Source organism: Panthera pardus, unplaced genomic scaffold (genome assembly GCF_024362965.1).
Source record: "Panthera pardus isolate Hobbes unplaced genomic scaffold, ASM2436296v1 HiC_scaffold_8, whole genome shotgun sequence".
NCBI classification, from domain to species: domain Eukaryota; kingdom Metazoa; phylum Chordata; class Mammalia; order Carnivora; family Felidae; genus Panthera; species Panthera pardus.
The window spans coordinates 104,117,371-104,144,869 of NW_026527013.1; the positions used below are offsets into that span (position 1 = coordinate 104,117,371).

A 27,499-nucleotide genomic window follows, 5' to 3' on the forward strand; every position below is an offset into this window, starting at 1 on the left:
ATACCGATAAATTCTTTAAATGGTTTTGTGTAACGGGCTTTTACTCTCTTCGGTAACAAAATCAGAGAAGTAAATAATAGCAGTTAGAGCAGAATGAAACAATGTAGTCAAGGGGAGAACCCACTATTACTCTTAGGACTCTATCCCTCTAGCGCTGAAGAGCTTTGTAATAAATGCTTTTTACAAATCATTAAAAATTTTTCTACTAACAAAAAAGGGCACCATTTGGGGGATAACTTTCATAGTAACCTTATATTCATAAGCTTTAAATACATAGGAAGCTGTGAATAGGGAGGAAACGTTTTGTGTTCAGCACAAGCTGAATTCTTTGGATTCTATATTTAGAGTCTTGGTTAGTAGTTGACATTATTGGTGAAGGATAAGAAAGTAGAATCTCCAATTCTATTCTGCTTTGCTAGAGTCTGTCTGAAAATGCTGCTGCAGCCTGTTACCTTTTCTCTCTGTGACTCCAGCACCAGGTGTATAGAAATCATACAGTCTAGGTCCTTCCAAATGAGCATGGGAGTGGCTCTTCATTTTTTTCCCCCAAATAATAACCACTTAAATAATACATACATATATGTGGAATTTTTATCTTTTGTTTTACAACAATACCTATGATAATCAGAATATGGATATTCCCTTTTGCAGATATGTATGAGATCTTAAGGTTTGAAAAGGTTAGGTGACTTACCCACAAGCTTGGAACATCCTAGAGCTAAGACTAGGGTGTCCTAGAGTCTATAGTTTCTTCTTGATGTTAATATTCTATGGTTTTCCACAACAGTAAGATTGGGTGACCTCCAGAAATTCATCTGAGCCAGTGCCCAAGATGTCAGGCCAATTGGCTTGATTTCCAGCATTGGTGGAGCCCAGCTGCTCACTCCCCAACCTGAGAGTGAGGGAGATCAACTGAAAGACAAATATCAGATTCCTTTCTGGAGCCCTCCCCCTGACCACCCCCCCCCCCCCCATCTTAACATTGGCCATTAAAAGTATGGATTCTGTCTTCTATGGTAGTTTTATGTCTGGCATAGAGTTCTGGAAAGTATTCTTATGAAATACCTGTAGAAAAAGAGAAAGAACTATTTGCCTCTCTCTGTAGTTCTTAGATCATTCTTCTGTGAGTAAGCAATGCCTAATTGCATGGAGATTGTCATGAGGAATAACTAAATCAATTCACACATGATGCTAAGGAACAAAGATAACAGCACCTATATAATATCCAGTTAAATGCACCATTCAATGCTTTTACTTCCATTATGTGAAGTTGATATGTTGATTAAAATAACTTTCTGTTATTAGGTGTTCATTTCAGAAGGAAATGCTTTATATTTGGGGGATATTTTCCATTTTATTAATGAGGTGCTAATATATAAAAAAATTAAAATCTCATTAAAGAATCCAAAAGATTAATATTTTATAAATAGTAATCCCATCACGTAGCATCATCTCAGAGTTAGAAGTGTCCTTGGATAAGTTGAGAGTCCTACCTTATGCATGAATTTCCTCCACAGCATGCTGAGTGCACTATCTACAGCCTCTACCTAGCTCCCAACATGGACAAAATTATTTTCTTACAACAGTTGATTTGAGTGTTGGATTGCTATAATTGTTTTAGCCCTTTCTAATACTGAACTAAAATCAACTTCCTTTGATTTCCACCCCGCTAGACTTTTTTTTTTCCTGTTTCCTTTTCTTTCTTCCCCATTCCTCTCCCTTCCTTCCTTCCTTCCTTCCTTCCTTCCTTCCTTCCTTCCTTCCTTCCTGTTTTCCTTCCTTTCTTCCTTCCTTCCTTCCTTCCTTCCTTCCTTCCTTCCTTCCTTCCTTCCTTCCTTCCTTCCTTGTAGAATGGCTCTAAACTTAACTGGTCTGGCATTTAAAGTTTAATTGAGAAATCAGTGTGTGGTGTAAGGCATATGAGTGCTTAAATGTGCTATGTGAATGATCATTTGAACTGGGTCTTTCAAACAATGCAAAGAGGGTAAGGAAAAAAGTGAAAATATTTCATTCCCCCCGCCCCTCATTTGTTGTGTTTTTAAGCACTCCCAACACATTGTTTTACTCATCTGTGTGAAATAGAGATCTCAGTTTTGACTAAAGTGGAATTCAAACATGAATGGGCATGATTGCCTTCTGGTAGGTGAGTCTATGAGAAGGTCATTTGTATTTCAAAAAGTGAGGCGGTGTGAAGGGGGGGCGTTTATGAAAAAAGTGGTTTGCTTTGCTTGTGCAGTTGATTTAGGAATTGAGACATAGAGAGCAAGAATGGCATTTGCCTGTCAGTCTGTTCCTACATGAGTCTATGGAGCTGCAACCAGAGGTAGAGGAACTCTTTGCATAAAGGACTCCATGAAAATAGGAAACCTGATAGTGCCTTTGGCTTCACCATGAGTTACAAAGTGTGAGTCAGGGAGAGAGATGTTATCACTGTATCCCTTTGAGTCCCTGGGGGTTTACTGGTCTGAGAGTTTTTGGCAGTGGCACTTTTGCTCTGGAAAAATTGCACTGATGGAGTTAAACAGGCAAAGTGAGTGATTCAAGACCATCGTAATAGGGGAGCAAGACTGAAACTCAACTGCACTGAGACAAAAGACGGGAGAGTTTTTAAACACTGGGGTGAACTTGTGGAAAGTAGCTAGAGGATGTTAGTGGGGAGGTTAGTCTATAATAGTGGTGAGTCCATCTGTTTTTGTTAATTGGCATTTATCAAGGTCAGGTTCCTACATTCCCACAGACAGGGAAACAGGTGCCCTATCTTTTGGGATGATTATATTTCAAAGAGATGGCTCCCAAGTCCTATAGAAAGACTTTCCTGGGTTGTAAAACTGGCAAGAGGCTGGGAGAAGATTTACATCTCAAAGGGGCAGGAAAGAATTTATAATTACAAGTCTTCTAAAGTGAATGCTCTAAGAAAAGGGAAAGAGAGGGTGGGGGGCTAGAGTCAAGAAGAAGCCTGTCTGAAGTTTACTCAAGCTGAGGGGCTGGTAAGGCCAATTTGGTCAGACATCCACATTGTCATGGGAAACAGCTATAGGAGTGGTCCTGAGAGACACTGCCTTCAGGTGGTTTCAAGAGAGTGGGCATCACTGAAAAGACAGAGCTTGAAGACAGTGAGAGAACAGCTTGTGATATCTTGCGAGACACCCTCGAAACTCCTGGATGCATGTGGAGGGGTTTGCAAAGGGCTGAGAGTATGTCTAACAATGGTAGGAGGCAAGACCAGTGAAATCTGAGTTATTACCATTAAAAGCATCCTACAGATTGCCAATAACTGGCAAGGCCTGAGGAAATACTGATTACTGCAGTAAAACATTTCAGACTGACTTTAAAATTACTATACCCTTCAGTACTGGAGTGCTTCTCTGTCCTTCATTATCTGAATGCTCTGGGAGAGCAGAAGTGGCATTGATAGACAGCTAAAAGATCTGAGTTTTTGTTTTGTTTTGTTTTTTGCTTTTATTTTTTATTCTACCTTTTATCAGCTAAATGAGCTTGTATGAGTCACTCATATTTCTTTTACTTCTTTATCAAGAAATTGGTTATAATATATCTACTTCATATGGTTGTTATCAGGATGAAATCAGTGTATGCCTTCAGTAAGATGCCTTTCTTTTGACCTCTAATGTTGCATGCATGACTTAAACACAGCCTTAATGTGACCCTAAGTAGGACTATTGTAGCTTTTCATAATCAGATCACTTCTCCTATTCTTTGTTTATGCAAATTTATTCCAGTTCCCATTAATTTCAGCAGCACATGCATGTTTTAAATAGTTTTTTTTTTTCCTATTTCATCTGCCATGCTTTATCTATCTCCCAGCTTACCAAGTGTTGGACTTGGGCTTCCTTCGTGTCTACATAATCCATCTCGCAGGAGGGCCTTGTAAGACAATGTAAGTCAGAAAGAATCTTGCCCCATACGCTCCCACCTGAACACACATGTCGCTATTTGCTTGTCAGTGTTTTGGTGTTTTGTTAGTGGTTTTTATGTTCTTCATGCATCTGCTGGAATCTGTCCAAAGTACACTATGTAGCCATACGCTGTTGGATATCATTATCTATTATGATCAATGATCCAGTTTAAAGAACATCTAAAGAAGATGCCAAGGAAAAGTGTGTAATCTTTGATAGAAAATGTGGGTGTTGATAAAAAAAAAATCATTGTTTGATGAGTAAATTAAACATTTGCTTATCAGAAAAAAAAAAGAAATTCCTATGTTCAAAGGAATTGCTTATTTTTTCATTAAATCCTCAGGATAAAAAAATAACTATTTTGAGAGGACTGTCTAAAGATGCAGTCGCAGTTACTTTGGTAGCTGGCCCTTGTTCTGTACTAATTTAGTCTGAACAAGACCCGAGTGTGTGCTATTCTTTGGCTTTATAGTCCTCTAACCATAGGCACTGATGGCATTCATGATTATGGATTAAATAGGGCCAACTCTTGTCAGTAATTTGTTAGAAAAGTCCCACAGAGATACCCATGGTGCTGCTGAACAATGATGTTGGTAGTGTGTTGTTTTGCTTTAGGAAAAGCTATAGCATTCCAACATGAGATTCAATGCCTGGTTCTGGAAGCCTCCTCTCTATTTGATGTAAATTAAGCCTTGAGTACACTCTGCCTGGTATTGCAATTAGCTTCTGCGGCCTGACCAAATTCTAATGTGTGCAATTGCAGATTACTTACCACTGGATAAGAAATACACTCCGTCATAGCCTAGCTTTGTTATATAATTTTGCCTGGGGTTGGTAAATCACTGTTGCATTCTGACACTGTGTGTAGCCAGTGGGCTTTTGAAGATTTCAGCATGAAAGGCTCTCAAGAAAACATGAAAATCTTTTAACATAAGGTTATCTCCAGGAGACTACTTTTTGGTTTAGTTATGTGATTATATTTGAACAAATGTATTTTTCTTCACTTCTACTCAGTGTTTTTTAAATCGATGGACTTTCATGATAGGTTTTCAGATCTTGTGCTTTCAATATCATTTTTAGGGGGTAGAAGTTTCAGAGTGAGATACTAAGTGTTTTGTGAGATGAATAAATTAAAATATCAATTAGACAATATTTTGCTGATCTGATTTTTTTCTGGAAATACAAATATTAGAAAACTGGTATTCTTAAGAGAAAATAAAATTTTTGGAGGGTAGCTGCTGGATAGTCTAATGTTTTACCTACTGATGAAGTCACATTTTGCAGAAAGTATTAATTGAGGTGCAGTTGGATTCTTTGTGAGGGGGCAACAAAGGGCTGCTTGGTTAACACCAGGATCAGCAAACTACAGCCCACAGGCAAAATCAAGCCCACCAACTCTTTTTGTAATCAAAGTTTCAATGGAGTATGGCCACACCCATTTATTTATGTATTTCCTATGTCTGCTTTTATAGAGACTGTATGGCCTAAAATATTTATAGCTGGCTGTTTCTAGAAAAAGTTTGCCAAGGTGCCTGGGTGGGTCAGTCGGTTGAGCGTCCAACTTCAGCTCAGGTCATGATCTCATGGTCTGTGAGTTCGAACCCTGTATCAGGCTCTGTGCTTACAGCTGAGAGCCTGAAGCCTGCTTCAGATTCTGCATCATCTTCACACTGCTCCTCCCCCCTCCCACTCTGCCTCTCTCTTTTTCAAAAGTAAATAAATATTAAAAAAAAAAGTTTGCCAACCCCTGGTTATACCATTAACTTTATCTTGTTGAATCAGAATTGAGTGTGCACATCCTCCAAACTATGGGAGAATCAAACCACATATTTGACAAACAGTATAACCTAGGACTTTCCCTTCCCTTGGACTCTGGTTAGACATTGATGGCAACTGCAAGCTTCCCTTTGTCTTTCCTCTTTCTCAAGGTACTGGACCCTAGCTTTCATTTGTAATTGTGGCACCAGTAGTTTGGAGTTGATAAACTATTGTTGGACTGATGGTGTGTATTTTTACCCAAATCATTGGAGTTATGTTTTGAACCCAATGAAAACATTATGTGTTTTGCAGCAGCTTCACATTTTAGGTGGCCTGTTTAGAACTACCCTTGTGCTACAATTTGTTACATTATAAAGTAGAAAAACATACTTCTCTTTTATCGTTGGCCCAAGCTGGTCACACGTCCTTTTCTAAAACATTACTATAGACTTGATTAGAATTGATACCTGCATTTTGGAATAGGCTTACTTACCCCTGCATCACTTGGGAGTTGGAGGGACACTGAGAATGCTTATTCTCCTTTGGCCCCTCCAGAACTACCCATTCTTCATCTATTTTATCTCGAATTCTTCCAAAAGCAGAACTTGAGAAAAGGAATACATGAAGGTAGTTATTTTGGGATGTGATGTTAGGGAACACTAACTGGGGACTGAGATTAGTAACACCGAGAAGGAGGTGAAGCTAATCCAAGAATGGAATTATTGAAGTTGAGTGTTAGTTACTGTTATGAACGACTGGGGCTCAGTCTAGCTAAAAATTCTCTGAAGAACTATGTAGTTCCACTCCCAGAATGGTTTGCTCAAGACATGGAAGAGGATATATTTATTGACTGGCTTCCAATCCTGATTGGTTAAGGGTTTCCCCAGCAGCCACTAACTACCTTGCATGTACACTTTTGAGTATGCTGCAGCATGGATAGGCAGTCTAGTTTCATGTAGGGGTCTCACCCAGTGAAGGCAAAAGATTGCGAGGAATAAGAGATAGCTAAGTCCAGGGGCTATTGCTGCAGCTGGTTGACATAGAAATGGCCAGAAAAGAATAGTGGGCCAGGGGAATGTGAGACAGAACATAAAAGATGTATGTCTCACTTCCCTTCTTAACCTGCTCCATGCCTCAGAGGGCTGATCTCTGTGGCCTAGATCATCTGAGCTCCCTTGCCAATTTGACTTCTCATTGAGTCTTGGTACTAGGAGACATGACCAGAGATCTGAAGGCAGGAGAATAGAATGGTTGGGGTATTTATTTCCCCTGCTTCTTCCCTCCCTGTACTGCCACTGGATGCAAATCCAACTGGGTAGTGCTGCTTCTGAGGCTCCAGCTCTCTTTCGGTTTTGTTATTGCCATTCTCTTTATACCAAAAGCCACAGATACTTCCAGGAGGCCTTCTCCCACAGCTGTTGCTCTCCCTTGGATACAATAACCTCTTGTCCTTTTTTTTCTTCAGGCCTAGAGTAGGTTTTTAGTTTTCTGCTGCTGCTGATCCTTGGACCCTGCCCAACCACTCTAAACAGTCTTTTCATTAAACTTTCATCTGTTTAATCCTTTGTGCTTTGTTTTCAATCTAAATAAAATTGAGATTCTGTTAGCAGTAAAGAAGGGGGAAGTGTTTTTGGGGTTGGCATTAAAGAGCGTCCATTATTCCTGTTATAAGGGCCAAGATCAACAGAAAGCTTGCCACCAATGTAATGACTTCAGTACACTTTGAAAAATAGCATAGAGATTAAATTCCTATTCTGGGACAGTTTTCATCTTCAATGGCCCCTATTTCCACATTTTGGATTATTGAACTGAGGCAAATGCTATATTTTAAATGCTGTATTTTAAATTTTCATTGCATTATTTTTTCTTCTTATAACATTACTGTTTTTTTTTTCAGTGTAAAGGATTAAAATAATGCAAAAAGGTTTAAAGATGAAACTGAAAATCTCCTTTAATTCAACCTCCCACAGAGAAATATTAATATATTGGTATGTTTTCTTTCAAACATTCTTGAATGGAACTATAAAATAAGTCAGCACTTCCATTTTATGTGTGGAAGGAGGACACAGAAAATATGTAGATGGGGGGGAGAGTAAAGGAGAATTAAGTCACTTTGTTGCTGGGCAAGCACCAAGTTTAAATATCTCTTATTATTCAAAGATGCACAAACAAGAAAAAAGAATATAGAAGGAAAAAAAAAGAAAAAAAAGCAGTAAATATTTATAATTTCCCCCCCAAAACATAAGTCAACAATCAAAGGAAGACCATGCTTTTCAAGAACATTTTCTATGGTTAAATACTTGTGGCAACTTAAATGCCATCATGGGGATATGGATAAATGAATTATGGTGGGTTAATTCAGTTGTACTTGCTCATTACTTTGAGAACAGTGTTAAATTTTTGAGAACAATGTTATTTCAATGAATGGACGTGATAGCCATTCTGTGATGCATATGAAGTGTTTATAAGCATGTTAAAAAGATATTTGTTCAAATGCTATTTGTGCACTACTTTGAGAACAGTGTTATATGTCATACGTTAATAGAATGAGGTAGACTACTATATGATAATATGAAATGATCTTCAGGATGTATTAAGTGAAAAAATCAAGGCTAACATAAAATGATCCCATTTGTATTAAAACCAGAAAACATAGGGGCACCTGGGTGGCTCAGTTGGTCAAACATCCAACTCTAGATTTTGGCTCAGGTCATGATTTCATGGTTCACGAGTTTTAGTCCTGTGTCGGACTCTGTGCTGACAACGCAGAGCCTGTTTGTAATTCTCTCTTTCCCTGTCTCTCTGCCCCTTCCTTGATCTCTCTCTCTAAATAAATAAACTTAAAAAAAAGCACAGAAAACATAAATATGCATTTACATGCTCTTGTATACATAAAATATTTCTGGAAGGAAATGAAAAATTATTAACAATTTTTGATTTTAGGAAAGGGGTAAATATTTGGGATGAGAGATTTGCTTTTAATTATATATATTTTTGTCATGTTTGATTGCTTTTTCTGTTCACATATTACTTATTCAACTGGAGGAGATTACTTGAGGGAACAAAATCACATTTTAATTGTGCACTCAATTAACTTTCAGAAGGCACAGAATCTCTGAAAATGAGAGAAGAAAGAGGATATAAAAAAAGTAGAAAGGGGTTTCTACACAGTTGTAAGTAAAAAGGGAACTGACAAGAAAAGTTTAAATTGGAAAGAAATTTAAAATGTAATGAGGAAATTAAAGCATATGTTAGAGTACAGATAAAAATCATTTCTTAAGAGAAATAATGGTGACTTGAAAGACTTCTTTCAACAATTTCCCGGAATTCATAAGATAAGTATAAGAAAAAAGGAGAAGATATTAACAAGAAAGAAGAGGACAGGTGTATAAGGCAAAGAAGAGAAGTTCAACCTACAGAAAATTGTTCTTCCAAGAGAAGAGAAAAAAATTGAACAGAGCAACATCAGGAAATAATGGCATAAAACCTTCTTGAGGTGAAGAACATCCTGCAGCAGCACATAAAAATTGGGCAAAAGAAAAACAACATGTAGACATATTCTAGTGAAATTTTTGAATTTTAACAGGAAATAAAGAATCTTCAATGAAGAAGGAAAATGTAGTGAGAACTGACTGGCTGATCTTAATCCAGCATAATAATGAACATTAGATGTCAGTGGAGTAATGTCTACAGAATTTTAAAGTAAGTAAAAATAATTTGAGATCTAACCCTGAATTTCCTGTTTAGTCATGGTAACTATCATGTATAAAGAGAGACTTTTTATTTAGTATATATTGATGTACTTATTATGAACTTTAGAAAATATACCCCACATATTACTCCTGATGAAAAAAGATTACATTAAGATACATTTAAACCAGACAAGATTTTAAAAATAATTTTATTTTTAAAGAAAATAAATGTTTCTCATCCTTTCTGCTCCTGAAAGGATGAAATAGACATGTTTCTCTTTATTCTTCCTGCTAAGTACAAACTTCCTGCACATTACATATAAAACAACTATAAGAAGACTTTGAAAGGTGGAGAGAAGTCACTAACTGACGATCTTGGGACCCAAGAAATAACACAGTGCTAAATTCCCTTGGATTTCCTCTTTGCCTCATACATCCCAGATTTGGAGCTAAAGAAGCCAGCAACCCAGAAAAACCAATGGATACAGATTTAAAAATCCCACCAAAAGCTTCCTCCTTCTAGTCAAAGGACCAGGTAAGGGGAAGCCTAAAAATACTGAAAACTTTTAGACAATAAGCACTCTATTATAACAAAAAACCTCAGAAATTCTCTGACCTCTCTCTCACCCATGACAACAAAGTTTGAGTGGGGATCCTAGACTTCTGTCCTTGCCAGAATGGGGCAAGGTTTTCATTCTTTAGGTCAGGGTGGTGTCAGAGAAGGCTGAATAAGGGCCCAAACTTCCATATCTGTTGGGCAGTAGTAAGGAGGCCTCACACACTCTACTGTGCCAGTGGAAACCACATAGAAATCTTGGACTTCCAACCCAGTGCAGTAATGAAGCACTTCTACTCCTCCTTCTGGAGTAGTGTCAGAGGACATCTAGAATGGAGTCAAGGGTCTCATCACTTCCCAGGTTAAGAAGGCCACTCATATTTCCCATGACGTCAGTTGAGACCACAATGAAGAATTTTATACACATAAATTTGATAGTTTATATGAATGGACCAATTCCTCAAAAAAGCAAATTACCATAATTCACCCAGTACAAAATAGATAATTTGAATAGCTCTGTAACTATTAAAACATTGAATTAATTATTTTAAAACATCCTAAACAGAAATCTCCAAGCCTAGATGGTTATCCTGGAGAATTCTACCAAACATTCAAGGAAGAATTCACATCAGTTGTATACAATCTCTTCCAGAAATGAGACAAGAGGAAAGTATTTCCCAACTCATTTTATGACACTAGTTTTACTCTGATAAAAAAAAATTAGTCAAGGGGTGCCTGGGTGGCTCAGTCAGTTAAGCATCTGACTCTTGGTTTTGGCTCAGGACATGATCTCACAGTTCATGAAATTGAGTCCTGAGTCAGGCTCTGTGCTGACAGTGTGGAGCCTGCTTGGGATTCTCTCCTCTCTTTGTCCCTAACTCCCACTCTCAAAAATAAATAAATAAGCTTAAAAAATTAGTCAAAGACAGTACAAAAAAAGAATTATAGACCAATCTTCTTCATGAATTTAGAGGCAAAATTCTTAACAAAATATTAGCAAGTAGAATTCAGCTAAATATAAAAAAATATGCATCATGAATAAGTGGGATTTATTCCAACAGTGCAAGGCTGGTTTAATATTTGAAAATTAACCAGTGTAATCCACCATATTAACAGAATAGACAGAAGAAATTATATGCCTATAGCAAGCAATGCTGAAAAAGCATTTGTCATAATTTAGTACCTATTATGTCAAAAAGCACTTTACATAATTCAGTACATATTTACCACAAAGACTTTCAGAATAAATAGGAATAGAATGGAGCTTCTTAAATTTGATAAAAATCATGTACAAAAATCCTACAGGTAATATTTTACTTGTGAAAGACTGAATACACTCCTCTAATATTGGGAAGAAGGTAAAGAGATATCTACTCTCAACAATTTTATTCAATATAGTGCTAGAAGTTCTACCTAAAGCAAGAAGGCAAGAAAAGGAACTAAAAAGTATTAGATTAGGATGGAAGAAATGGAAATGGAATTAGAATGGAGGAAAAAGCCTGTTTCTGTTTTCAGAAGACATAATCATCTACAAAGAAATCTCAGAGAATCTACATAAAAACTCATGGAATTAGTGGGGCACCTGGGTGGCTCAGTCAGTTAAGCGTCTGACTTCAGCTCAGGTCATGATTTTGCAGCTCGTGGGTTCCAGCCCCATGTCGGGCTGTGTGCTGACAGCTCAGAGCCTGGAGCCTGCTTCAGATTCTGTGTTCCCCTCTACTACTTGCACTCTGTCTCTCTCTCTCTCTCAAAAATAAATAAATAAATAAAATAAGCATTAAAAAAACTCATAGAACTAATAAGTGAGTTTAGTAGAGTCACTAGAGAGGCATAGAAAAATCTATTTTATTTCTATATATTAGCAATGACCATGTAGAAATCAAACTTAAAAATAAAATACCATTTAAATTTTCTCAAAAAACCCCAGAGAAAAATACTTAGGTGTAAAACTTTCAAATCTATCAAAATGTGAACAAGACTTGAATACTAAAAACTACATTCTAAATCCAAACATTCAATGCTTTCATAAGAATGCTGATGAAAGAAATCAAAGATTACCTAAATAACTGAAGAGATGTACTGTGTTCATGAATTGGAAGACTCAACATAGTAAAAATGTCAGTTCTCCACAGATTGATATACAAGGTTTTCTTTAATATCTTTAATTTATTTTTGAGAGAGTGCAAGTGGCAAGAGGGGCAGAGAGAGGAGGACAGAGGATCCAAAGCAAGCTCTGCACTGACAGCCGCGAACGGATGTGGGGCTTGAACTTATGAACCAAAGATCATGACCTGAGCCAAAATTGGATGCTCAACCAACTGAGCCACCCAGGTGTCCCTTGATATACAGGTTTAATCAATTCCTTTCATAATCCCAGACATATATTTTGTAGATACGCGCAAGGTTATTAGACTTTTTATTTATATTATTATTTTTAATTAGTTATTTATTTTGAGAGAGAGACAGCATGAGTGGGGGAAGGGAGAGAGAAGGAGAGAGAGAATCCCAAGCAGGCTCCACACTGTCAGTGTAGAGCCTGATGTGGGGATCAAACACCTAAACCACAGATCACGACCTGAGCCAAAGCCAAGAATTGGACACGCAACTGACTGAGCCACTCAGGTGCCCCGAATTTTATTTTTAAGAGAGAGAGAGAGAGAGAGAGAGAGAGATGCCTGTGTGGCTCAGTCTGTTAAGCCTCTGAATTTGGCTCATGTTATGATCTCATGGTTTGTATGTTGGAGATCCAAGATGGGCTCTGTGCTGACAGCTCAGAGCCTGGAGCTTGCTTCAGATTCTGTGTCTCCCCCTCTCTCTCTGGCCCTCCCCCACTCGCTGTCTCTCTCTCAAGAATAAATAAACATAAAAAAGAGAGAGAGAGGCAGAGTCTGTGTGTGTGTGTGTGTGTGTGTGTGTGTGTGTGAGTGTGCTTGCATGTACACAAGTGGGGGAGGGGCAGAGAGAATCTCAAGCAGATTTTACACCCAAGGCAGAGTCTTACACAGGACTCGATTACACGAACCATGAGATCATGACCTAAGCCAAAATCGAGTCGAATGGTCAACCAGCTGAGCCACCCAGGCACTCCAAGCTTACTCTGCCTTTTAAATGGTTAAGTCAAAGAACCGGAATAGCTAGAACAACTTGAAAAACAATAAATTAGGAGGAATCAGTGTACCCAATTTCTACAGCATCCTGACTGTATGTTATTGGCAGGATAGATACATAGATCAATGAACAGAATACAGAATTGAGAAATAGACCCACACAAATATGCCTACTTGATTGTTTACAAAGGTACAAAAGCAGTCCAATGGAGGGAAACTAGTCTTTTCAACAAATGGTGCTGGAGTAAAGTGGACATCGATAGAAAACCAGATATATAAACCTTTGGAAAACCAAAAGTAATCTACTAGTTATAAATAGAAGTGAAACAAAAAGTATGACCAATATAGCAAAACATGGGAGAAAAAAGAGTAGACATAAAAGAATAAGTCTAGCAAGTAGGGGGCATAAAACATGTTATATATGTAAAAGGAATAGAGTAAGACCCAATATATAAATTATGATAATACATTTAAGTGGGTTGACCTTTCTAATAAGAAAACAAAGATGTTCAAGTATAGTTAACAAACACATATCAAATAAAGTGGCAAAAAAAATTCTAAAAAGGTAAATGCTAAAGAAGAGATATATGAAGAAGGAGTATTTCAAAGTAAAAGCTAGTAAGAAGATACATTAGGCAAACACAAACAGATATAAAGCACAGATAGTAATATTAACATCAAAGAAAATAGAATTCATGGCAAAAACCATTAAAGGGGACCAGGAAGATTTTTTTTTTTTTGTATAAATGTAATAGTTATTAATTTGAATGTACTGAATAAAATCAAAATATATAAGAAAACACTAAAAATATGAGATTTTGAACACACCTCTCAGTTTTTTTAATGTTTATTTATTGTTGAGAGAGAGAGAGAGAGTGAGTAGGGGAGGGGCAGAGAGAGAGGGAGACACAGAATCCGAAGCAGGCTCCAGGCTCTGAGCTGTCAGCACAGAGACCGATGTGGGGCTCGACCCATGAGCCTTAGAGCTGTGAGATCATGACCTGAGCTGAAGTCAGCTGCCCAACCAACTGAGCCACCCAGGTGCCCCCATACCTCTGAGTTTTGAACAGATCAGTCACACATAAGGAAAAGAACATTTTAATCAATTAATCGTAGCATTTAATAGTATAATTTATAACATTTATATTTATAATATATAATAAATATCCTATGTAGTATTATAGTATAATAATATGGTATACAAAATAAAATAATAGTGTCTGAATTAAATAATTTATAATATATTTCATTCAAACTCTATTTATTACTAACAGAGTATACATTTTTGTCAACCCACAATCAAACATTTACAAAAAAATTGAGAACTTATTAGTGCACAAAGAAACCATAAGTTCTAGAAAGCAGAATATAATGGGTACATTTTTGGCTCTAATGAAAATAAACCAGAAATTAATAATAAGGAAGCAAAATATCTCCAATTTTTTGTTTGTTAAGATTAAACAAACATTAATACAAACTGGTGTTCTGCAAACTCAAAGAGAAGTTCAAATCAGTTATTAGAAAAAACAATGGCAAGGAAGTCGTTAAGTAAAAACATTAATGGCATCTTATCAAGCCTGCAATCAGAAGCAAATTCATAGTTTTATATTTTTTCATTATTAACAAGAAAAAAATAAAGCAATTAACTCAGTAAATTCTTAAAGGTAAAACCAAATAACAGGAAGTTAAGCAGGACCTTGTGTGTTCTGTTCAGAGCTGGGGGCGCAGGCCTGTGTCCTGAAGCTAGGACATGTGCTCTGTAAACATTTGTTAAGTTGATATGTGAATGAGTGATTAAGCGAATAAAAATAGAATTTGTGGAATAAAAAGAATATTAATAGAACTGAAAATCTATGACTTCCTAAAGGGGCTCAGTCTGCATTCTTCTTAAAAAAAAAAAAAAAGTTTATTTTTCCTGAGAGAGAGAGAGAGGCAGAGAGAGAGAGGGGCAGAGAGAGAGAGGGACAGAGAGAATCCCAACCAGACTCCAAGCTGTCAGCACAGGGCCCAACGTGGGTCTTGAACCCACGAACCTAAGATCATGACCTGAGGCAAAACCAAGGGCTGGATGCTCAACCAACTGAGCCACCCAAGTGCTCCATCAGGCTGCATTCTTGAAGAGGACTCCACCCTTTGCCCTGGGAAGCTATGATAATGGACAGAAAGGTGCAAGTACCTGTTTCTAGGGCAAACAGGTGAGCTGAGCCAAGTGTGGTCTCAGATGTACGGGTGGGGGTGCTAGAGGCCTCATGGTTCATTTCTGGAATGTTCGGCACCTTCTAGGGGGAAATCTGTCACAGTGGAAGGTTTGTCTTAGAACCTCTCCTGAACACACAGTTTTAAATAGGAGAAGGTTGTTATACTGCTGGGCCTGAGAAACAGAAGGAGAGGGAGGGTTTTCATTGTTACAGGAAAGAATGTAGAATCATTAAAGACTCATTTTGATTACTCACTTCCTTCCAGAAAAGAAAGAGCAACAAATAGTATCCCAAGCTAATGACACATTGTGAGATATATTAACTGTAGAGAAAGTCACTTTTCACAGTTTCCTGTTTCAAGTCACTCTGACCGGCTGCCTTCACTTCTATGTGCAACATCCCCAAGTCTTCTGCTGTTGAGGGGAAATGATATATTTTTATCCATTATCAATCCTTAGCTCTCAAAAAATTCCCATTCCTTTTACCTGTGAAAAAAATCAGCCAAATTGAAATGAAAGTCTTCAAATTTCAAAATATTGAATAATATACATAATTAAAATTTCCTATCATAGCCTGGTCTCCCACTTAAAAGAGCCCAACATACTCCTTTTGAATTAGATAGTATTTTTCAAGATCCTGTTTAGACTCCTACTCAACCCCTCTAACTTCTCAGGTGCTTCACACAAAAGACTGGTTTGCCGTTTTGCTTTTGTTTGGAAGGTCACCTTTATCAGGGCTATAATTAATTCTTTCCAGGCTAATAGTGTTCCCTGTGATTCACACAGGTCTTAAGGGGAGAAAATTGATAATCTAATAACCATAGCAAAGTGAGACATCTTCACCTTCCAGACCAGGTATCTGGCTTTCTCTTTTTTGGCTTACAATGTGGTCTGTGGTTATGAGTGCTGCTAGCTGTAGGAGAAATTAAAAAAAAAAAAGTTCCTTGGCTTTCTGCAGGTTAGCAGCATGTCCCAGTTTTCAAGTACAAAGTCAGATTCTGAGTCAGCCCATCCCTGTACCTGGAATCAGAGGCTTTTCATGCAATAAGATACAACAGCTTAGCTTGCATGAGGTTTTTGGGAAAAAGCCAAATATTCAAAAAACCATCTGCTTGCACTGCTCATAAATCACAGAAATGATTGCCCTTGATCTGCAGCCATTCCCCATTATAGAGGATATTGGTTTCCAAAAGATGTCACAGCATATTGAAATGAGACAGTCTCTTCCAAGCAGAAAATTCCTCTTCACAATTACATGATATAGTGGAGCAGAATTATGTCATGTTAGCCCTCAAAGGCAGATAGGATCTCAGAGAAGATGCAGGTGGAGGAGTGGTTGTAAATTTTGCAACTAGCATAAAGGACAAGCCACTAACATTTTTTATGCTTTGCTCCAGTCAAATGTTGTAAGAGTTTGAAATGATTGGGAGCGATGAGTTGTATTTCTGAAGATGTCTTTTAACCAGGTGTCCATCTTGTCACTTGTAATACTGTTTCGCACCAAGAGTGAAGACAACGGCAGTTAATAGAATGAGTATAAAGAATGACTGTACTGCAAACAGCCCTTGAAATCTAGACACCGTTATTATTTAGCACTTGGGGAGCCATCTGCAGAATACTTGGCATTGTGCAAAGCATAAGGGATGGCAGGACAGCTGGCCGATGGCTCTGATGATCTAAGTGAGACACAACCTTCTGAGGAGCTGGCATGGCACATGCATGCTCCACTTATTTACCCTCTGTTGTAACAGCTAGTGAAGGACTGGGTCTGAAATCCACAAAGCATTGGGAAATTCCTACTTTAACACCCAGGGTTCATTCCAGCTGGGCTGATCTGACAGCATGTTTCTGGGTGATCTGTAGGGAACAACTTGCAGTAACAGGCTCATAAGTAGTATCTTTGTGGAGGAAACGGTTCCAGTGGGGGTTCTCTCATCCTAAGTTTACTTCACCATCTGGCCTGAAGTCACTAATGTGGTGTATACCTATCTTGATTGACATGAAAATTCTATTGTTATTAAGTGGTGTTATGTGTCTCTGGTAAGTATTCAGATGGTCTTCAATAAGCAGTAAGTACTATGAGTGTTAACCAACCTTGATGATCATTTTTGGTTTAAATTTGTTTTTCATGATGGTCCTGTGAGATTTTATTGACCTGTTTTAGCTACTGAGGATGTTGGGCTATCTTATGTCTCATGCTTGGGACTGGGAAGTAGGGAAAAGTCCAGAGTAGATAAGCAAAAGATTTTGGTGTTTTACAGACTTGGGTTTGCATTCCAGTTCTACTGCTTAGGAAATACATGATGTTGGACAAGTTATATAACCTCTCTATGGCTAATTTTCTTCATTGATAATAATAATGCTACCTCATAAGAATGTTATGAGGATTAAAACATGCATATATGTATAGCCAAATGAGTACTCAATAGTGGGTAGCTATTATTACTCCCATTCAAGAAAGTGATAATTCCAGGACAAACTCTGATAGAGTAAAGTTAGTGTCTGAGACAGAATTGAACAACCAAAGTGAAAATAAAGACTAGGGCAAGATCATTTCCTTTATCCCTCAATTCCTTATGTGTTTCATCAGTTCTTATGGGGATAGATTGTTCAGACCGAATTAATATTGAACACTCTGTGTGTATGTGTGTGTGTGGGGGGGGGTGCATGTACACATGCATGTGCCTGTTTCTGTGTGTACATGCTTCAGTTTGCAAGGAAAAGAAATAGGCTCTGTACCTGAGGGATGGAGATCTGTCTCAAGGACACATAGGAAGTAAAGAAATACTGGGAGCTCTTTGCAGCTACCTTGGGCGTCAAGAGCCTGGAATGAGGTTCCCAGCTTTTTAGGCTACAGCAGCAGCTCCAGTGACTGCTGTGTGTGAAGACTCAATCATTCATCATTCCTCAGACAGATGCCCATTACCCACTGCCCCCGTGCTCTAGTGAGCACAATTGTCTTGGCTAAAGTTGTACCTTACCCTCCTTCTCTTGACTTTCAGAACAACTCGTTGTCTGCCTTCTATTGCTTCTCTCTGAGGACCGAGTCTCCAGTTGTCTTGTATGTACTCCAAGAACTTGCCTCCTTGGCATAGTTGAGTGATCCAAGGATGGACGCCTAAGCTGAGACAATATTATTCTTTCTCACAGGAATTACAAACTCAGGATGGATAGGTAGGGAGGAGCAGCTGAGTGTTGTTAACAGCCACCCTCCAGAGCAGGGTTTCTCAACTCTGGCACTTTGACATCTTAAGCTGGAAAATTTGTTGTGGGGGCTGTCCTATCTGAGCATTATGGAATGTTTAGCTGTATCCCTGGCTTCTACCCACTAGATGTTGGTAGCACACTCTCCGTACCCCTCTCTCCCCATCAGTGTGACAATAAAAAATGTATCCAGATCTTGCCAAATGTCCCTTTGGGAGGGAAAAGCACTTCTGGCTCGGAACCATCACTCTAGAGCAGTGCTAGAAAAGTGTGGCCTAAGGGCTGACAGCGTCAGCATCATCTGGGAGCTACTTATGCATAGAAAATATTGTCTCTCACATCAGAACCAATGAATCAGAATTCAGTGGTAGAGTACCAGACGATACATTTCACAAGGTTTGCAATGACTTTTATGCTTACTAAATTTTGAGAACCACTGCTCCATACTTTGTTATCCCAGGTGTGACTGGAGTGTCCACAGCCTCAGATCATATGAGAGTTTGTTAGGAATACAGAATCTTAAACCCACCTCAGACCCAGGTTCAGCATCACCTAGGAACTTGCTGTAAATGCAAATTATGTCTAATTGATTTTTATGTATATCAGAAACTCAGATTGGAGCCCAACAATCTGTTTTAATAAGACTTCTAGGTGATTTTGATACAGATACCTTCAACAATGGCTGCGGATTGGAATCACCTTTGGGATTTTAAAGAATATTGATACTTGGGTCTTATTCCAAAAGATTCTGATTTTAACTCATTTAGGGTATGGACTGAGTATCAACACCAGAATTTTATAATTCTCTTGTAATTATCATGTGCAGGAAAACTCGAAAACCACCACCAAAGACAGAGGGTCTTCAAACTCAACTGAAAATGTCTGGAGTTTCCATGGTTTCTTCACATCTCAAATCTTCATTGCTCAACCCCTATTTTAATTTGGGGGCCACTTCTATACTCTTCCAATACGTTTTCAACTAAGCTAGCCAGAACCCATTTCTGTTGCTTACAACCTTAATAACCTCAACCCAAATAGCCATCATATAGGGGAGACATTGAGGTAGACTCTCAGGAAATCTATAAAGTCAGGTATTTGGAAATGGTCATTGGATTGTGTGTGTGAGGGGGAAGCACCCCAGTATATTCTGGGATAGAAAACTAGAAGTCTGTGATACACAGTCAGCCATGAGGGACACTGTTCAAAAAGTATCTTCCTGCCTGTAGCCATTGGGCAAAAGGTTGCAGCTAGAAGTCATTAGCTTGTAATACTCAAAGGAGCTGAGGGATTGGTGCACTGGCTTGGTCATGGAGGTTTGGGTAAGCCATCAACAATAGCTTCTATATGGGTTCATTACACTGATGATGTTAAAGTGATGGGCCTCGGAGAACAGGAAATGGGGGATACCTCAGATGTTTGGGTCCAAGGGCTAGGAGATAATGCCTACAAAATCTCTGGGGTTTGATACTTTGACATTTCTATGGCATTAAAGATTTAGAGTATTCTGGGATATTATTTCTATTTTATTTTTTTTATTTCGTTCTAATTTTTTTTTTGAGAGAGAGACAGAGAGAGCGTGAGCAGGGGAGAGGGGCAGAGAGAGAGAGGGAGACACAGAATCTGAAGCAGGCCCCAGGCTCTGAGCTGTCAGCACAGAGCCTGATGTGGGGCTCGAACTCATGAACTATGGGATCATGACCTGAGCCAAAGTCAGAGGCTTAACTGACTGAGCCACTGAGGGCACTCCTGGGATATTATTTCTAAAGTAAAGGGCAAGTGTATGTACCTGGTGTCTCCTACCATGGAGAAGGAGGCACAACACGGGGCACGGTGGTCTTCTACATATTCTGAAGATAGTTTATGATTATTTGAAAGAACATGTTGTGTATTGTCTGTGACCTATTTATTTGTTAATTTGAGTCAGCTTTCGTAGGTTTTACTGTGTAACAAAAGCCTTGAGAATCTGAATGGCTTGCAAAAATAAGCATTTACTTTTCCTTTCTTTGAATCACACATTGCCATGGCAGCTGTCCTACAGGTAGCAGGGAGGGCTCAGGGTGCTCTATGTCTTTTCATTGTAGGCCCAAAGCTGAAAGAGTGCCACCTACTTGGGATGTTCTCCTGGTGCAGGGTGGGGGCACAAGAGAACAATTCATACACGTCACATCTTAAAGTCTCTTTTAGGAACTGGAATACTGTCATATTCACCCATATTCCATTGATCAAAGCAAGTCATATGGTGGCGAAACCCACAGTCTGTGAGAGAAGGAAACACAGAGTAAAACATGGCAAGATAAGACGGAGAAAGAATTATAAATTTATCTGAAAGTCTCCCAGACCAAGAGATTTGGCTCTTTCATAGTAAAGTTCATGTTGTTTTTTACTCAACCCTAATTACCCAGCAGTTCCAAAGGTACTGTTTGGAGACCAGGATGCACAATGGAGTCTGTGATAAGCCCTCATGGGACAATCCAGTCATGATCTCTAGAATTTGAGAGCAGAGCCATGCTCTTCTTTCTAGGTAACTCCTCCTTTTTAAAGGGACTCTGGTGAAGACAGAATCCCTGCTCTTGGACAACTACAGGCTTTGAACTATTTATAAGCAACTAATGCTATTTGATATACTTAGCTTGAAAGCTGGGTATAGCTAGTAATATTCCATCATCAGATCAGATACCAAAGGCACGAATAGTTTGTACAATCAGGTTGCACATGTTCCCATCGTTCACATTGCCATGAGTTCCTCAGTTTATACCTATAGATAGTTTCATGGGTAGTTTCCCATAACCATGTGGCTAAAGATAAGACATTCTCCTTGGCTCTCTGTAAAATACTGATATGAATTGGAAGTAGCCTGTTGTATTACAGCTCCAGATAGGAGTGGCCCTGAAAGATGGTGGAGAAAATTAAACCTCTCTCTGGCCAGAAAACCAAACATAACAATTTGCTATTTACTTTGCCTAGAAGGAAATTTGGCTTAAAATCAGGATTTGTATTGATTTTTAGGCGATTTTTTTTGTCTGACCCTTGTTGGGAAAGAGCAAGATTAGGATAGTGTTGACAAGATAGTAAAGGAATGGTTTGACTGGATCTCACAGAATGAGCTTGGAGCATGAAAACAGTTGTGTCTCATTTATACCTTTCAGAAGACTTTCACTGTGGAAGAGACTCTTAGTTGTCAGGTAGACAGGATGGCCCATAGCTACCAGTCTTTTTCCTTTATTAGGCAGTACAGGTTTTAATCAGCCGGCTTATGAATAAAGCAGGCATGGTGGCAGAGATAGATGCTATACTTGCTATAGGCTTAACTTTGTGAATTTCACCTCACTAGATATGACTTGCCTAGTTAGTATCATTGCTGAGTGACCAATTTTTCAAGCAATGGCTTCAAATCCTGAACCACAATCTGGCACCAAACCTCAGGGGTGCTTCCTGGATACCCAGTAATTAGATCAACTAAATTGGGCACCTGTCATCAGTGAATAAATCAGATTCTTTCTTTTCTTTCTTTTTTCTTTCTTTCTTTCTTTCTTTCTTTCTTTCTTTCTTTCTTTCTTTCTTTTCCTATAAGAATAGATATGCATGTTCTGGACTTATATTTCTTTTTCTTCCTATACTCGTCTTTTTTGAGTTTATTGAAGGTCATATACTCTGTCAGAGTAAACATGTGACCCCTAAATTCACAGCAAAAGTAGTAAACAATGGGATGATACCCAAGGGATTACTGGACCCTATCATATGCCCTGTCATTCAGAAAATACTGGCCTTATAGGATGATTCAATGACCTAATAAAAACCCAGCTGTGACATGAGCTGGCGGTTATCACCTTGTAATTTTAGGGTGCTATTTTGTAAGATGCACTATTTGGTCTATATCTGTTATTGGCAGATTTGTAGAGGAAAACTCCAAGACATCCTTGGAACATCCTTATTTTTTTTTCTTTATGAGAGTAAGTTATTCAAACTTTTCTTCACTTTTATGAAATAACTTGGTACCTGTCCAACAAGCCACCTTCCCCTTTTTTGCCTTAGTTTGTCAGTTGGTTTCAGTTGCTTGCAACCAAGGATTCTTTTTTTTTTAATATAATTTATTGTCAAGTTAGCTAACATACAATGTATACAGTGTGCTGTTGGCCTTGGGAGTAGATTCCCATGATTCATTGCTTACATACAACACCCAGTGCTCATCTCAACAAGTGCCCTCCTCAGTGCCCATCACCCACTTTCCCCTCTCCCCCTCACCTTCCCATCAACCCTCTGTTTGTTCTCTGTATTTAAGAGTCTCTTATGGTTTGCTTCCCTCTCTGTTTGAAATTATTTTTCCCCTTCCCTTCTCTGGTGGTCTTCTGTTACGTTTCTCAGATTCCACATATGAGTGAAATCATACAATATCTGTCTTTCTCTGACTTATTTCACTTAGCATAATACCCTCATGTTCCATCCATGTTGTTGCAAATGCACCCAAGGATTCTTAATGAATACACCCTACTACTAAAGTATGTTTCTTCTTCTTCTTTTAAATAGCTATAAGAGAAGCCATAATGATCATTTTCATTGAAGCAAATAAAATAGTTGACAATTTTTCAAAAATATGGTGGACATTTTAGTTGTACACCCAGTATCCATTCTTCTTTACTTTATTCCTAAAAGAAATCCTGATATTCTTTAAGAAAGAAAGGTGCCCACTTTTAAAACATGAATTGCCCAGCCTCTTCTGCTGCTGGGGATGACTAAAGAGAGACATAGCTCTAAGTAGATGCTGCTTTCGGAAAAGCATTTGAAAGGGAACAAGTAAGTCTTTTACCTTTTGCCCTCAGCATTTCCTTCTTTTCTCTTGCCTAGAATTCAGAGTGAGTTGAAGTTGGAGCATCTATCTTGTATCCCATGGATTAACAATGTAACTCAAAGCCACCTGCTGAGGATGACAGGGCAGAAGATAGGAGCTGAGACACTGATGTCATTGTGAAGTCCTTGGACTAACCACGGATTGCCAACCTCTGAACTTACTCTAATGAGAGAAGAGCTGAGACCTTTTTGATTAAATCACTGTATTTTGGGTTCTGTTACATTTAAATGAAGGCAACATTGAATTGGCACACATAACTTCCCTTTTTATTAGAGTTTCAGGACAGAACAAAAACCTTTTTATTTCCATATAGATGACAGAGCTGCACAGATTATTTGAGGCTGTTGAAAGAACAATTTATGGCCATTTTTTTTCTTTTTTAGAGATTGAAATAACTAATAACTTTTGTTAAGATTGCTATGATTTTAGCTGACAAAAGGAACATAGATGAGGAATTTAGGAGAGGAATAGGTTTTGATGTGCCAATTTCAGGCACATCTGCTTGTCTTCAATTTATTTCCCAAACACAGAAATTACCTTATTTGTTAAAAGGTGCTGTTTTTTCCCTGTTACCATTGAATTCTACCATCACCAGGGAATGTGCTCTTCCCTTTAGTGGTGCTGATGGCTTTGTGTTTTACCTTCAGCTCTGCAGAACTCTCTCCAGATTTCCTTGAGAAATATTCACATTTGCCTCAATAAGCAGTCCATTGTGAAGATTTTTTGCATGGCTAATTTAAGGGCCTTGTCTTTAGCTTCTCTGGTTCTCTTTCTTACTAAATAATCTTTGAGGTTTTATACATGACCATCTGTGGGCTTTCTGCATAAAATGCAGGATTTTATGTCACTGTATCTACCATGCCAGAGCACAGGAAGGTAAACTTCAAGAGCCCCAGGGTTGAACACTGAAATATCTAGGCCAAAATCTAGACAGAAATTTGAGTATCACAGTATCCTAGAGCTGGAGGAGGTCTTCAGGATCATGTCACTTAAGTCCCGATGTCAAAGATGCCTAGACAAAAGCTAAGAAGGCGAGAGGACCTACCCTACTCTGTAAGTAGAATCAGGAACAACGGAACCCTAATTTCTGATGTAGAGTTCTTTCTAGGGCCTTACACCTCTCTTTCCTTCTCTGTTCAGGTTGAGAAACCTCATACTTGGTTTCTCTTTGAACTTCCTCCCAAGTCACCATTCATTGCTATTCCTACTTCTTTTGAACCTTTCCCCCTTAAAGCAGAAAGCATTTGTATCTAGTTGTTCAGTCATAAGGTACTTTCTTTGCATGTGTCTGAAGTTGCTACGTAGAAGTCAGACACTGGCTAACACTGGGACACTCCCCTCCTGAGGCGGGATTGTGGAGGCTTCTTTTGTAGTGACAGCTCAGAGCTTTACCAAGAATTCTCATCCTAGGCATTTCCACTCCTTCTTGTATTTTAAGAACTTCTACATTAGTTCCCTATGGCTGCTGTAATAAAATGCCACAATGTTGGCTTAAAACAGCACAAACTTATTCTCTTACAGTTCTGGATGCCAGAAATCTGAAATGGTTTTCACTGGGTTGAAATCAAGGTGCCGGCAGGAATGTGCACTCTTCTGAGACTCCAAGAGAGAATCTTGTCTTTGCCTTCTCTGGTGTCTAATGCCTGCTTGTCTTCCTTGGTCTGTGGCCCCTCCTTTCATTTTCAAAGCATATCACTCCACTCTCAGCTTCCATCTCCTTTCAGTGGAATTTCCCTCCGCCTGTCTCTTTTAAGAACACTTGCTTCCATTAGGGTTCACTTGATCATCATGGGTAACCTTCCTATCTCAGGACCCTTAACTTAATCACATTTTCAAAGTCACTTTGGCCACATAGGTAATACTGAGTTTCCAGAGATTAGAGCCTGGATGTCTTTGGGAACCATTATTCATCTTACCACAACCATCCTCTCTCTTTTTGACCTTTATCTGGCCATTTGGTTGTATTGGGTACTGACATCTACATACACCTGAACACAGTGTACATCCCAAGATTAAGGTGCCTTCATAGGAAAATCAAAGTTTTAGCCTGCATTTAAAAATTTTTCTGGGGAAGATAATTCTGTTGTGTGTTTCTGCCTTAGGAACAGAGAAAATGATACCAGCATTGGCGAGAGCAAAGTGAGAAAGACTGAAGAACACTCTGCAGAGATGGGGTGCGGAGCCTTGCCATGGTCCTGCTTCCATCCATGAACCCCATCTGAGTCTCTGCCCTTGCTGTGGTCTGCTGATCAACCCTTTCTTGGTTTCTGTGAGATGCCTTCTTCTCTGAACCACAAATTCTTTTCTTTCCTGTGAGTCCACTTTTGCCACTCTCAACCAAGAGTCTTAACAATTGCAAGATTAGAAAGACAGAGAGAGAATGTCGCTGTTCATGGGGTAGAGAACACAAGACCTGTAGGTAAGAACCTGACTTTGATTCCCTTGATATTGGGCAGCAGGAGGGTAATGACTGGGACTGGAGGCAGAGCTACCAGGATGCTCTGTCAGTGTAATATTCTGGCTGTGATAACTAGCTTTCAAAGTTTCAAAGCCAAACTACACAGTCTAGGCACTGTGTAGTGAAAGCAGATAATATGTGCAACCAAAGAGTAGGGAGGGAGGTATTTGTGGCCTTAACAGAATAGTTCTTTTGATTCCCTGAAGCACTATTACTTAATCTCTTGAAGATTCTATAGTTCAAGGTGTTCAAGCCAAAGGACAGGCATTTTATTAGAGAAAGGCTATTAAGATGAAGGAAGGGGAGGACACGGTGAAGGTCCTTGCTCTCTTCAAAGTCTCTAATCCTGGATAACATCCTTGGAGTCACTTCAAAGACTTTATTTAGATCACGGAAAAGCAGCCTTCCAAGGTCGTACAGCAGGCCTTCCTTGCTTCTCCCTCCCTGGAAATGGCCCCAAATTAAGCTGGTTTTAATGATCTTTTAGCTGGCAGCAGACGGCCAGCCAGAAGGAAAAATGGGGAAGAGGTGCCTGGGAAAAGTGGGCTGATAAAGGTGGAGGCAGTTTTGCCCCAGGTGGGCTGTGCCACCTCCCAGTCATCTCCTATGTCTAAAGTACAGGGATGGAAACCCATGCTTTTTTGAGCTTGATGACTGGAAATCAAGTTTTCTTTATTATACGCTGTATTATATGGCTATTATATATACTAATATATACTACATTATAGTCCTATAGTCACTATAACACATATAGTCTCGCATTTTAGTGAAGGTTGAGAAACTTGTGAATTGAAGAGGAAAACTCAAGTGGGATATACAATGTAGAGCCTGGGAGGAGAGATGCCCTGCCATGTAGTGCTATGACACCATTATAAGCCCCCAAATGACTTGATTTATCAATTCTAACTAGCCAGGTTTCCCAAGAGGAAATCAACAATTCCCACCTAATGCAGAATGAATGAAAAATGGCATCTAGGACATTGGGAAAATAAAAAGGATTCTCTCTCCTCTGAAACAAAAGGGTTGGAGATGATCAAGGTCTTTCCAGCAATAGAGGTGGGTAGGGGGAAAGAGAGAGAGTCAGGGACCTGGGGTACGTACACGTGGCAGTGGGGATGCTGGATCCTGTTGAGGCATAGGTGAGGGAAGATACTATGGTGAGTTCAGAAAAAAGTGAAAAGCCTCTGAAGGAAATGGAATAACAGCATAGTACACTCTCTCCTGGAGGAGATAATCCCTCTCAAATCAGTGTGCCCACTTGCTTCCTGTGAGGGATGAGGACTGCTCATTGCTAGGGTTGTGTTACAAATGTTAGCGCGACTGACATGACATCTCTTAATAAGGGGCGAGTCCTTCGTGTATTTTTGATGGTACAGCGGTGACACAACCCCTCTCAGTTAAGCAGAGAAACGGTGCAAGAGTAAATTGTCAATGACAATATCAGAGTCCTCACTCGGCTTCAGGGATTAAGTGAACAACAGCCTGGCCAGGCCCCGACATGGCTTTAGGCACCTTAAAAAAAAGAAAAAGAGCAACCAAATTAAAGCCACATATATGAGAGAGGGAAGCCTCTCGGCCCAGCAGGGAGATACCTTTGATTAAAGCTCGGTCTGACCTTCCTGCTTCATCTGTACAGAAATTGAGACACGATTCCTAAATGGCAGGACTTTGCAGAATCATAATGAGCAAGGACCGGGATGCTTTGGGTAACATTTCCATCTTCATTCCTGGAGTAGGCAAAGGTGAAATTCAGGGAGGGTCTCTGTT

General features: G+C 39.0%; 1 pseudogene; it reads left to right on the forward strand.

Moving 5' to 3' along the window:
• Positions 1–26,346, forward strand: part of LOC109263592 (centromere protein V-like) — a 47,448-nt pseudogene extending 21,102 nt beyond the window's left edge.
• Positions 26,347–27,499: the final 1,153 nt, after the last annotated feature.